Genomic DNA, 14,405 nt, shown 5'->3' with positions numbered 1-14,405 from the left:
CACCCCTCCCCGCTCTCCCCACCCCTCCCCCTTTTCACCCACCCCTCCCTCTACCCCTCCACCATAGTTGAATATCTGAAGTACAGTTGCAAAGTCGGGGAAATAGCATGCAAAACAAAACCTCAACAATTCTGGGTTTAATTATTGAAAAGTTTTATTAAGTTCATTAAGTATCCGAGGAACTGCTGTGCATGGATACATGAGTGTTGTGTCCAGCATTCCCGTTAGACAGACAGGCCGAGTCTCTGCTGTGCACAGCTAAAGAGATTGTTCCTGGAGAGCCTTGTGGTGAATGAACGCTTGGCTCTCTATTCCACTACTGTATTGTCCATGTGAAGAAGGCAAAGTCACAAGAGTCTGAGCTCAGTCTATTCTTGGTGAATGTTCCCCAAGCGCATCCCAATGTGCATTCCCAATTCATCCATAAATGCAATGTTCCTTTCCGCATCGTGATGAGCTCCGCAGCATGATCCAGTTGCCTTCGTTGCTTGAATGCTGACCTTAAGTCTCTAGGATTGTTTTCTCGACGGCATGTTTTACATGAAAAGAAATAAAGCAAATCAGAGTCAGAGCTTGCCTCTCTCCATCCACTGAAATTACTGTTGTGCACACCTTTTTAAGTTCTGCAGTGAAGGCACCAATTGATAATGTCGCCAATGAAGCACTTATTACCCACCTCAGATGCAGGAATCATCACATCCTTGCGTCCTCTCCCTCACTGCCTCCTTTGCTGGAATGCCGTCCTTAAGTGTCAAGGATTGTTTTCTCAAGGGCACGTTTTACATGAAAGAAAATAAGCAAAGAACATCAGTGTCAGAGCTTCCCTCCCTCCAATGAAATTACTGTTGAGCATGCTTTGTGTTCTGCGGTAAAGGCATGTACTGATAACACCGCCAATGAATCACTTAGTACCCACCTCAGCTGTAGGAGTCAGGATGATGTAACTGCCCCTATCTCGTGATGGTTCAATGCTGCTCTCAGGGAAAACATGAATGATGTGAGGGTGCTGGAAAAGAAGCACATTTCTTTTGGGCTATGAACATAAAGCTGGCCATTTAGCCCAGCAGTTCCCTGCCAGTGGTTATGTTACTCGTGCGTCTTTCCATCCATTCCCATTTAATCCTGCCTACTACTATCACCAGTTGTGTTCACAGCAAGAGCATTCACATTTCTGCTACCACTGGACACGGCATGCTTGTTTCTTTTCATGCTCAGTCTCTTCTTGCTGAATGTTCCCCAAGTGCTTGACCCCTTTGGACGCCCTCTCTGCTTGACAGGCAGCAACTGGCAATTGCGGAGTCTCACAAGGCTCTGCATGGTTGTTTCAACGTCGGATGGGGAAACAGGTGGCTGTGTGTCCATGAGCACTGCCCTGATGGGTGTAGGAGCAGGTGACTGTGTAACTGAGCAGCAAGGAGAGGGTACCACAGGTAGGGGAAGTGGAGATTTGAACAGGCAGGCATATGTATGGTCCATCAGATCATTAGGCCAGGGGGTGAGACGCTCAGGATCCAAGGTTTGTGACACGTGACTGATGTCCAGCGCGCGGCTACCTCCATCCGAAGGTGCTTCCGGGCAATTGTTGGGCATAGTAAATGGCTCCATCTCATCAGCCAGTCCTTGCTGCCAGCGGAGAGTCTGTTGCCGCAGCCAGTCCAGTCTCCTCATGAATGCTGCTGTTCCACTCTGCAGAACGGCCTGTTGTAGCTGGTTCAATTGATCTGAAAGCAAGCGGTATTTTTCATTGTGGCTGAGGGGCCTTGGCTGTTCCTCTGTAATCACAATGGCAGCAGCCATGCCTGTCGTCGTTGGTGTCTGAGATGCACGCCAGCGACAATTGGGGGCGAGCCTGTCCAAAGGCAGACCCAGATGCCTCTGCACAACAACAGCATGTTTGCAGGGCAACAAAGTCTGAATGGAGAAGATGCAGCTGCAGGTAGCCTGGCCATCATGTATCTGCAGTGTGTACTGTTTGGCGCCAGAAATCACAGTCACTGTGCCTTCATCCTGCTACATGCGGTGGCCCAGACAATGGAAATGTTTTCAGAGCAACTTACAAAGGCAGAGCAACTTACCTTGGAACAATCTCCTGTGTCAAATAAAAATGAAGCAAGTCTCCAAAACGAATAAATAATTCAGATAAAATGCGAGAAAATGCCCAACGAAACCTCCCCTCCTTCCACTTTCAAAAAGTCGCGCCGAAGCTTTGACGCATGCGCACAGGCCAAACTGGCGCGTCGGCGAGGAAGACGAAATAACGCGATGACGTCATCTGCGCATGCGCACAACGGGCCTGACAGGTCGTTACGCAGCGCATGCGCAGAGATGAGGAGACTGTGTGCGCATGCGCGTACCTTGTCGTCTGCGCATGCGCAAAGCGGTCCTGGTACGCCGGACCACAGCGCATGCGCAGGGGGCATGAGACCGTCTGCGCATGTTCGCACCGCGGCGCATCTTGATGACGTGTCCGATGAAGTAGCGTTGTCATGAATTACTTTGAAAATACAAACATTGCAAGGGAGATCAGTTTCCTTCAATACAATCATGAGTTGCTTCACAACCCTTCCATTTCACATTTGTCATGCCAATTACATTTTTACATTGACAGCAAATTAAAATTTTCCCGATACAGTTCGAGGGGTTTCCCATGGATCCAGCCCCTCAGTTCACTTTGGTGGGGAGACCTTACACATTGGTCTTTCGCCATTGAGCCTTTGCTGCAGCTGCCCCAAGCTTTAGTGCGTCCCTCAGCACGTAATCCTGGACCTTGGAATGTGCCAGTCTGCAACATTCGGTGGTGGACAACACTTTGCGTTGGAAGACCAGCAATTTTTGGGCAGACCAAAGGGCGTCTTTCACCGAATTGATAGTCCTCCAGCAGCAGTTGATGTCTGTCTCGGTGTGCGTCCCTGGGAACAGCCCGTAGAGCACAGACTCCTCTGTTACAGAGCTGATTGGGATGAACCTCGACAAAAACCACTGTATCTCTTTCCACACCTGCTTTGCAAAGACACATTCCAGGAGGAGGTGGGCAACCGTCTCTTCCCCACCACAGCCACCGCGGGGGCATTGCGCGGAGCGGGCGAGACTTCGGGCATGCAGGAAGGATCTGACGGGGAGGGCTCTTCTCACCACCAGCCAAGCTACGTCTTGGTGCTTGTTTGAAAGTTCTGGTGATGAGGCATTCCGCCAAATGACTTTGACAGTCTGCTCGGGGAACCATCCGACAGGATCCACCGCCTCCTTTTCCCATAGGGCTTTGAGGACATTCCGTGCAGACCACTGCCTAATGGATCGGTGGTCAAAGGTGTTTTCCCGCAGAAACTGCTCCACGAAGGATAGGTGGTACGGCACGGTCCAACTGCATGGAGCGTTCCGCAGCAATGTGACCAGGCCCATCCTTCGCAACACCGGGGACAGATAGAACCTCAGCACGTAGTGACACTTGGAGTTTGCGTACTGAAGGTCTACACACAGCTTGATGCAGCCGCACACGAAGGTGGTCATCAGGATGAGGGCCTCGTTGGGTACATTTTTCCCACCCTTATCCAGAGGTTTGAACATCGTGTCCCTCTGGACCCGGTCCATTTTCGATCCCCTGATGAAGCGGAAAATGGCTCGGGTGACCGCCACAGCGCAGGAGTGGGGTATGGGCCAGACCTGCGCCACGTACAGCAACAACGTGAGCGCCTCGCACCTGATGACCAGGTTCTTACCCACAATGGAGAGAGATCGCTGCCTCCACATGCTCAACTTTTGTTGTACCTTGGCTACTTGCTCCTCCCAGGTTTTGGTGCACGCACCGGCCCTTCCGAACCATATCCCCAGCACCTTCAGGTAGTCTGACCTGACGGTGAAGGGGACAAAGGATCGGTCAGCCCAGTTCCCAAAGAACATGGCTTCGCTCTTGCCGTGGTTAACTTTGGCTCCCTAGGCCAGTTCGAACTGGTCGCAGATGCTCATCAGTCTGCGCACAGACAGCGGATCCGAGCAGAAGACGGCGACGTCATCCATGTACAGGGAGGTTTTAACCTGAGTGCCTCCACTGCCTGGGATTGTCACCCCTCTTATGCTCGCATCCTACCTAATAGACTCAGCAAAGGATTCAATACAGCAAACAAACAAGACCGAGGAGAGAGGACAGCACTGTCTGACTCCAGATTGGATTGGGAAACTTTCCGATTCCAACCCATTGATTGAGACCGCTCCTGATGTTTGCGTAGAGCAGTTTGATCCAATTGCAGGATCTCTCCCCAAACCCCATTTTGGAAAGCATGTCCATCACGTAGGTGTGCGATATCCTGTCAAAAGCCTTCTCCTGGTCCAGGCTGATGAGGCAGGTGTCCACCCTCCTGTCCCGTACATAGGCGATCGTATCCCTGAGTAGCGCGAGACTATCAGAGATCTTCCTGCCGGGTACAGTACAGGTCTGATCAGGGTGGATCACCAACTCCAGAGCAGACTTGACTCGACTGGCTATGATTTTGGACAGAATCTTGTAGTCACCATTAAGCAGTGAGATGGGCCGCCAATTTCTGATTTCTGCCCTCTCCCCCTTCCGCTTGTAAATGAGGGTGATGATGCCTTTCCTCATGGATTCTGACATGCTGCCGACCAGGAGCATACTCTCGTATACTTCCAGCAGGTCCGGGCCGACCCAGTCCCACAGGGCCGAATACAACTCGACTGGTAAGCCGTCGCTTCCGGGAGTTTTACTCGTCTCAAAGGACTCGACGGCCTTTGTCAGCTCGTCCAGAGTTAGCGGCTTGTCCAGTCTCTCCCTCCTGCTGTCATCTAAGACCTCTGTGATAGATGACAGGAAGGACTGGGAGGCTCTGCTGTCTGTGGGTTTCGCGTCACACAGCCCAGCATAAAAGGAATTGCTGATCCTTAGTATGTCGGACTGCGAAGACGTTACCGAGCCATCCTCTTCCTTCAGGCTGCTGATAACAGACCTCTCTCTGTGTACCTTATGGAAGAAGTAACACGAGCACGTCTCATCTTGCTTGATGGAGCGGACTCTGGACCGGAAGATGATCTTGGAGGCCTCCATGGCAAAGAGCGAGGCCCGCTGGCTCTTCACCTCTTAGAGATCCTCCTTGACCTCGACCCCCATTGACTGCAACCGGAGCAGATTTTGCATACTTTTCTGGAGTCGGGACATTTCCCTCTGTCTCTCTCTCGCCCTCTGAACACCTTTGTGGATGAAGAACCTCTTGATGTTCTCCTTGATCGCTTTCCACCAGTGAACTGGAGACTCAAAGAGGGGTTTCACGGTTCTCCAACCTTTGTAATCCCTTTTGAGTTCCTCAACGTTCTCTGGGGTCAGCAGTGTAGCATTGAGCTTCCACGTCCCTCTGCCAACCCTCTGGTCGTCCTGTAAGTGACAGTCGGCCAGTAAGAGGCAGTGGTCGGAGAAGAACACCGGCTTGACGTCGGTGGATCCGACCGTGACAGCACGGGACACAAACAGGAAGTCAATCCTGGAACGGGCAGACCCGTCCGATCTTGACCATGTGTATCTGCGCTGCGCTCCGTCTGCAGGTTTGCTGAAGACGTTGTGCAGTTTGGCATCTTTAACTGTTTCCATTAGGAATCTGGACGTAGTGTCCAGTTTGCTGTCCACTGCAGGATCGTCCAGCCGCATCGATGATGCAGTTGAAGTCACCGCCTCGGATGACCGGCTTGGACGTCGCCAGCAGCAGTGGGAGCTGCTGGAAGACGGTCAGCCGCTCGCTGCGTTGTACAGGGGCGTACACGTTGATCAACTGGAGCGCAGCGTTGTTGTACATTACGTCTGCTACGAGGAGGCGACCGCCCACCACCTCCTTAACTTCGGAGATGGTGAAGTTACCTCCCCGCAGCAGAATACCCAGTCCGGAGGAACAGCAATCATTACCCCCCGACCAGATCGATGGCCCGTGGGACCACCATCGCGACCACTGCCTGTAGGTGCTGAGGTGTGGTATTCCACACTCATGCAGAAACAGTAGATTGGCTTTGACCTTGGCGAGGTAATTCAAGGTTGAAACACATCGCGTAGTGGATTTAATGCTACGCACATTAATGGAAGAAATCCTTACACCCATTTTTTAAAGTTAGTTGTTGCTTCCCATACCATTTGTCCTTGCTAGTCCCAGTCCTTCGGGATGTTCCTGCATATCCACAGTGTGCGCAAGCTGTTTCACGTTGGTTGGGCTCAGAAACCCCTCCTGGTTTTTCATGCAGGGTTTGTTCCGCTGGGGTGACATCGGGGGGGGTCTTGTAGGCAGCAAGGATTGGGTTGTCCTCTGCTGCTTCCCTCTGTTCCTCCTCGAAAACATCACTGCTCCCGGCTACCCGGAGCTGCGGTGCCTTTGCTCTTGGTGTCCCAGAGCTGAGATGCGTTGGCCACGTCGTTACGTGTGGCGCTTTGGGGTTGGGGCACGCCGGGCCCATCACAGCTTCCCGTGCCCGGGGGCTGGGGGGCTTTATCTTCCATCTCCTTGGAGTTCTGCCGCCTCTTTTGAAGGGGCTGTCGTTCCAGCATTTCCCCGTCCTGTGAAGAGGAGCTGTTGCAGTCTGACTCAGAAGGTAGCCTCCTCTTGCCACTGGTTTGGGTGGTGGCCTGTTCCGCTTTTGGATGTTTTTTCTTTGTGGTTTTCCTCTGGACCACTTGCCACTGACCTGTTTGTCCATCTGCTGCCTCCTCCTCCATTGATTCTGTCTGTGGAGAAGGGGTTTCCGGGTGCAGGGTAGGTGCTGGGTCGCTGGTTTCAGCTGCCTCCCCTTCCTTCTCCTTCTCAGGTTGAAATTCCTCACTGCGGAGAAGGTTGCTGGTCTCCTTTCGAACACCGACGCCTTCGTCAAACCTTCTCCCAGCCTTTCCTTGGACCTTGCCGCCACAGCATAACTGAGGCAGCGTTTGGGGCAGGTTTTGGAGAGGTGGCCTGCCGCACCGCACAAGTTGCAACACTTAGTCTGTTTACAGTCCTTGGTCTGATGGCCTTCCTCCTTGCAGTTCTTGCAGACAACCGTGCTGCAGTTTGCTGCCACGTGACCAGATTTGCCACAGGTGCGGCAAACTCTGGGCTGCCCAGCGTAGACCAAGAAGCCTCGACTTCCCCCGATAGCGAAGCTGGAGGGAGGGTGGATGATGGCTCCACTGGGATCTACCTTCAAGGTCACCTTGACCTGCCGCTTGCTGGTCCAAATCCCAAAGGGGTCCTTGACATCAGTGCTGCTGCCGGCCACCTCGACGTACCTGGCGAGAAAGGTGAGTACATCCACCACCGGAACATGGGGGTTGTAGAGGTGAATCGTCACCACCCGGTCCCATTGTGACGGAAGCGTGAAGAGCGGCTCTGCTGTGAGGATCAACAGTGGCGCCCGGTCCCCTTTCTTCTTGAACGCCTTCAGGAACTTGATGCATCCCGCCACGTTCCGGAACGTCACGTCGAAGTATCCACTGCTGGGGAAATCCTGCAGGCAGAAGACGTCCGTAGCTTGAAATCCACAGCAATCGAAGAGGATTTCATATGCTTCCTTAAGCACCTTATTGACCTGTCCTGCTACCCTTATGGATCTGTGGACATTCACTCCAAGGTCCTTCACTTCCTCTACACCTCTCAGTATTTTCCCATTAATATGTATTCCTTTGCCTTGTTTGACCTCCCTAAATGCATCACCTCACACTTCTCTGGGTTGAATTCCATTTGCCACTTTTTTGCCCACCTGACCAGTCCAACAATATCTTCCTGCAGTCTACTGCTATCCTCCCCACTATCTACCACACAGCTCATCTTTGTGTTGTCTGAAAACTTCTTGATCATTCCCCCCTACGTTTATATCCAAATTGTTAATAATTACCACAAAAAGCAGGGGACTCAGTACTGAGCCCTGCAGAACACCTCCACCAGTCCTGAATGCTTCCAGTCGCAAAAACACCCGTCAACAATTACCCTTTGTTTCCTGCCACTGAGTCAATTTTGTATCCACCTTGCTGCATTTCCCTGGATTCATGGGCTTTTATTTTTTAATCAGTCTGCCATGTGAGACCTTGTCAAAAGCCTTGCTAAAATCCGTGCAGATCACATCAACTGCACGACCCTCATCAACCTGTCTTGTTACTTCTTCATAAAATTCGATCAAGTTGGTCAAACAAGATCTTCCCTTAACAAATGCATGCTGACTATCCTTGATTAATCTGTGCTCTTCTAAGTGACAGTTTATCCTGTCTCACAGAATTGATTCGAGTAATTTGCCCACTACTGAGGTTAGACTGACTGGCCTGCAATTATTCAGTCTATCCCTCGCTCCCTTTTTAAACAAAGGTACAGCGTTAGCAGTCCTCCAATCCTGCGGCACCACACCTGTATCCAGTGAGGACTGGGAAATGATGGTGAAACCTTCCACTATTTCCTCTCTTACTTCTTTTAACAGCCTGGGGTGCATTTCATCCAGCTCGAGTGATTTATCAACTTTCAAGGATGACCGCAATTGTTGACAACGCGATCGGTAGGTGGCGCTGTTTTGGCACATGCGCAAATACAGCATGTGCCACGAAAACGTCACAGCTTGCGACTGTTGCAGCTGCCAGGACTAAAGATGGCGCTGCTCAAAGAATCACAGAGATGAAACCTAACAAACACGTGGCAGAATACAATGGCCGGAGTGAGAGAGGGAGCGGGCCGAGGAGAGCAGCGCGGGGGCCGGGAGAGCAGCGCGGGGAGACCAGCTGGGTAGCGGTACCGGGGTGGGCGAGAAAGAGGGGGGAGAAAGAGGAAGGGGGGAGAAAGAGGGAGGGGAAGGAGGGGGGGAGAAAGAGGGAGGGGGAAGGAGGGAGGGGGAAGGAGGGGGGGAGAAAGAGGGAGGGGGAAGGAGGGGGGGAGATAGAGGGGGGGGGAAGGAGGGGGGGAGAAAGAGGGAGCGGGAAGGAGGGGGGAGAAAGAGGGAGGGGGAAGGAGGGGGGGAGAAAGAGGGAGGGGGAAGGAGGGAGGGAGAAAGAGGGAGGGGGAAGGAGGGGGGAGAAAGAGGGAGGGGAAGGAGGGAGGGGTAAAGAAAGGGGAGGGGTAGAGCTGGGGGAAGAGGGGGGAGGGGAAGGGGGGGAGAAAGAGGAGAGGGAGAGGGGGGAGAAAGGGAGAGGGAGGGGGAGGGGGAGGAAAGGGAGAGGAAGGGGGGGAAAAAGAGGAGGGGGAAGGAGGGAGGGGTAAAGAAGGGGGAGGGGGAGAGCTGGGGGAAGAGGGGAGGGGGAGGGGGAGAGGAAGGGGGGGAGAGGGAAGGGGGGAGAGGGAGGGGGGGGAGAGGGAGAAGGAGGGAGAGAGTGGGGGGGGGAGAAGGGGAGAGAGTGGGGGGGGAGCAGCGGAACGGAAGAGGAGTGCCTTTTTCTGTGCATGCGCCATAAACACAACAGCAAAAGACTTACTGGCCAGTCCCTGGACCTGGTGACACCAAGGTCTTCGCACGCTCGCTCCCCCGCGGCTCTCTACGGCCTCTCGCTTCCGGCCCTCTCCATTCAGCCGTTCCCTCCAGCTGCGGATGCCCAATCCAGTTGCTTTCTCCCCTACCCAGTTGCTTTCTCTACTTCTCCACAGTACTTCAGGCATTGCAACTGTCTGGTCCCTGCATTTTGCATGCTCCCTCTCCCCACCCCTCCCCCGCTCTCCCCACCCCTCCCCTTTTCACCCACCCCTCCCTCTACCCCTCCACCATAGTTGAATATCTGAAGTGCAGTTGCAAAGTCGGGGAAATAGCATGCAAAACAAAACCTCAACAATTCTGGGTTTAATTATTGAAAAGTTTTATTAAGTTCATTAAGTATCCGAGGAACTGCTGTGCATGGATACATGAGTGTTGTGTCCAGCATTCCCGTTAGACAGACAGGCTGAGTCTCTGCTGTGCACAGCTAAAGAGATTGTTCCTGGAGAGCTTGTGGTGAATGAACGCTTGGCTCTCTATTCCACTACTGTATTGTCCATGTGAAGAAGGCAAAGCCACAAGAGTCTGAGCTCAGTCTATTCTTGGTGAATGTTCCCCAAGCGCATCCCAATGTGCATTCCCAATTCATCCATAAATGCAATGTTCCTTTCCGCATCGTGATGAGCTCCGCAGCATGATCCAGTTGCCTTCGTTGCTTGAATGCTGACCTTAAGTCTCTAGGATTGTTTTCTCGACGGCATGTTTTACATGAAAAGAAGAAAGCAAATCAGAGTCAGAGCTTGCCTCCCTCCATCCACTGAAATTACTGTTGTGCACACCTTTTTAAGTTCTGCAGTGAAGGCACCAATTGATAACGTCGCCAATGAAGCACTTATTACCCACCTCAGATGCAGGAATCATCACATCCTTGCGTCATCTCCTGCACTGCCTCCTTTGCTGGAATGCCGTCCTTAAGTGTCAAGGATTGTTTTCTCAAGGGCACATTTTACATGAAAGGAAATAATGAAAGAACATCAGTGTCAGAGCTTCCCTCCCTCCAATGAAATTACTGTTTGCGCATGCTTTATGCTCTGCAGTATAGGCCAATGAATCACTTAGTACCCACCTCAGCTGTAGGAGTCAGGATGATGGAACTGCCCCTATCTCGTGATGGTTCAATGCTGCTCTCAGGAAAACATGAATGATGTGAGGGTGCTGGAAAAAGAAGCACATTTCTTTTGGACTATGAACATAAAGCAGGCCATTTAGCCCAGCTGTTCCCTGCTAGTGGTTATGCTACTCGTGTGTCTTCCCATCCATTCCCATTTAATCCTGCCTACTACTATCAGCATCATCTTCCATTTCTTTCACTCTTATCTACCTTTGCCTTAAAGCAACACTGAGGATAGTGAATGGTGTGGCTGCACTCCCACCCTCACCAGTTGTGTACGCAGCAAGAGCATTCACATTTTGTGCTACCACTGGACACGGCATGCTTGTTTCTTTAGTGCTCAGTCTCTTCTTGCTGAATATTCCCCAAGAGCTTGACCCCTTTGGACGCTTTCTCTGCTTGACAGGCAGCAGCTGGCAATTGCGGAGTCTCACAAGGCTCTGCATGGTTGTTTCAAGGGTGGATGGGGAAACATGTGGCTGTGTGTCCACGTGCACTGCTCAGATGGGTGCAGGAACAGGTGACTGTGTGTCCATGTGCACTGCTTGGATGGGTGCAGGAACAGGTGACTGTGTAACTGAACAGCAAGGAGAGGGTACCGCAGGTGGGGGAAGTGGAGCTTTGAACAGGCAGGCGTATGTATGGTCCATCAGATCATTAGGCCAGGGGGTGAAACGCTCAGGATCCATGGATTGTGGCACGCGACTGATGTCCAGCGCATGGCCACCTCCATCCGAAGATGCTTCCGGGCAATTGTTGGGCAAATTAATTGGCTCCATCTCATCAGCCAGTCCTTGTGTTTATGGTGCATGCACAGAAAAGGCACTCCCCTTCGCTCCCCCCTCCCCCCCCCGCCCTCCCTTCCCCCCCTTCTCCCCCTCCCTCCCGACCTCCCTTCCCCCCCTCCCCTCCCTTCCCCCCTCCCCTCCCGACCACCCCCCCATCCCTCCCTCTCTTCCCTCCCTCCCTTCCTTCCTCCTTCCCTCCCTTCCCTTCCCTCCCTTCCTTCCTTCCTCCCTTCCCTCCCTCCCTTCCCTCCCTCCCTTCCTTCCCTCCCTCCTTCCCTTCCCTTCCTCCTTCCCTCCCTCCTTCCCTTCCCTTCCCTCCCTTCCCCCCTCCCTTCCCTCCTTTCCCCCCTCCCTTCCTTCCTTTCCCGCCCCTCCCTTCCCTCCTTCCCCCCTTCCCTCCTTTCCCCCCTCCCTTCCCTCCTTTCCCCCCCTCCTTTCCCGCCCTCCCTTCCCTCCTTTTCCACCCCTCCCTTCCTCCCTTCTCCCCCTCCCTTTCCCCCCTCCCTTCCCTTGAAATGTTTTCAGACCAACTTAACAACAGGGACTGGAGCACATGCGGTGCCCAGACAATGTAAATATTTTCAGAGCAACTTACCTGGAACAATCTCCTCTGTCTAATAAAAATGAAGCAAATGTCCAAAATGACTAAATAATTGAGATAAAATGCCGACGAAACCTCTCCTCCTTCCATTTTCAAAAAACTCGCGCCAATGCTTTCGGAAGATTGACGCACATGCGCACACGGGCCTCCGGCCATCTGCGCATGCGCTGCGGTCCGGCTTGCCAGGACCAGTTTGCGCATGCGCAGAGGCCAACCTGGCGTGTTCCCCGAGGAAGATGACGTTTACACGATGACTTATTTATTTAGTTACGCCGGCGGGGAGCAGGTCACTGGCCATCCAGATGCCTCTCCACTGAACAAAGGAAAATCAGCCATACTTATACATTTTCAAACAGTTACTCAGCCCATCCCGGCCGGACATGGTCCAATCACAATGATTATCGATTATCTTCATTGATTATTAGAGCCAATAGAAGCAGTTACTAGGCATAAAGGGGCTGCATGACCGGCCCATACACAGATAGGGGATTACTCATGATGTTTTCCATACCTCCTTATCTTCACCTCGTTACAGTTGTTAGCACCTTTGTCAGCGTCTGCTTTTCATTTTAATTAGCCTTTTGTTTGAGATTGGTTTACTCAGCTCCTGTGGAATGTGGTCAAGTTAACTGAGCCCCATGGTGTTTTGCAACCTCCTCACTGTTCACTAATATTATATGTTACTGGTTACTCAAATAATATTTAAACATTATGATATTTACGGCAGGTGCCTCTGCGCTTGGGAATACCCTACAACAATTGATAAAGCATCTTTGGGTTCACCCTGATTTTCCTTGCCGATATTCTTTCATGCCGTCTCTTAGCTTTCCTAATTTCCTTTTTGATTTCATCCCTCCTTTATGTAATAGGGAGACCAAAAATGTACACTGTACTCTAAGTGTGGCCTAACCAAGGTTCCATATAAGATTAATATGATTTCCCTGCTTTTAAATTCTATTCGTCTAGAAATGAATCCCAATAATTTGCTTGCATTTTTCTGGCCATGTTAACTTGTGTTGCTAATTTTAGTGTTTTGTGTATCTGTATCACTAATTCTCTTTGCGCCTTTACCCACTTTAGACTCTTATTTTCCACGTAGTGTGTGTCCTTCTTACTCTTCCTGCCAAAATGTGCGCCCTCACATTTACCTATATTGAAATTCATTTGCCAATTACATGTCAATTCTGCAAGTTTATAAACTTCATCTTGTATACTGTTGTAGTCTTCCTCACTGTTAACTATAACCATCAATTTGGTGCTATTTTGGTGAAAAAAACTCCCATTTTAATTTTTAAAAACTGGAGGTGCAGGCCTGGGAATGGATGATGAGCCAGCCCAGTACATCATTCATGCTCATATCGTGATACAATGCTACATCATAAATACAGCATATGAATAAGCTCAATGTATTTACCAGTACAACCATGGGGTTGTTTGTTTGAGCAGCAGGAAGTAAGCTCCAAAATAGTCAAGGGTCTATGCTGTTGCCAGTTCTTATCAGACTGGCATCTTTGTCTTTAGAGATAAAGGCATCTCCATTTGGCCACCCTTATATAACAAAATAGTATATTCTGAAACTGGGAAATAAGATGGAGCCAGCAGGGGACATGAAAACATTGGAAAAGATTACTGGGGAAAGTTTTCTCTGTTATTTTCATGTAAGACATATGCCACATTTGTGCTGTCTCTTTCTTCTACGCCAAGTGGCCTGACGTAGGATTTTACAACACTCGTACATCTCCTTGTCTTCCCTTTCAGTTATTTACTTTTATATTTGCATTCACCATGTGGTTAATGCTGGGAAGGCCATATTTATTGCTTGAAAGTCATGTAGGCCAGACCGTATAGTGTTAGCCAGTTCCATTCCCTGAAGAACATCAGTGAACCAGTTACGTTTTTACGAAAATCTTTCAGGGCTATGCTATCTGGTGCTAGTCCACAAATCAACAGATTTAATTAATCCAATTTCCCAATTTACCATGTTGGGATTTGAACTCACTACCTCTGGTTTGCTCGTCCAATACTATAACAACTAGCTACTGTCATAATCCTGCTTTTTTTGTTCCCTCAGGAAATATGTGGTGTGCCTTTAAGGCTACAAGAGATCAGTACATCTTTAAGGCAGCAAACTCCAGAGAGTTTGAGTGAAGGTGCATCTTGGTTGCCTGGATACAACCATATAGAGAGGGAGAACAGGACATACAATGTTGTGTTTTGATTTTGAAAACTGGCTTTGCAGAGACAGTTGACACAGCTGTGTGTTAGCACCTGAAAGGAGTGCTCTCAGACCATTTAAACTGAAGGAAAAGAAGTTAGTTTATTATTCTACACTTCAATTGCTGAACTGCACTACTGAATTTCCTATTATTGAAGAACTTTTTTTTCCCCATCGGATAACTGCACAGAATTCAAGCAACCTTGAACTGTTTCTATATTGAAGATTCCATTC

This window comes from Heterodontus francisci, chromosome 12 (genome assembly GCF_036365525.1).
Source record: "Heterodontus francisci isolate sHetFra1 chromosome 12, sHetFra1.hap1, whole genome shotgun sequence".
NCBI classification, from domain to species: Eukaryota; Metazoa; Chordata; class Chondrichthyes; order Heterodontiformes; family Heterodontidae; genus Heterodontus; species Heterodontus francisci.
Note: the sequence above shows the minus strand (reverse complement) of the source record.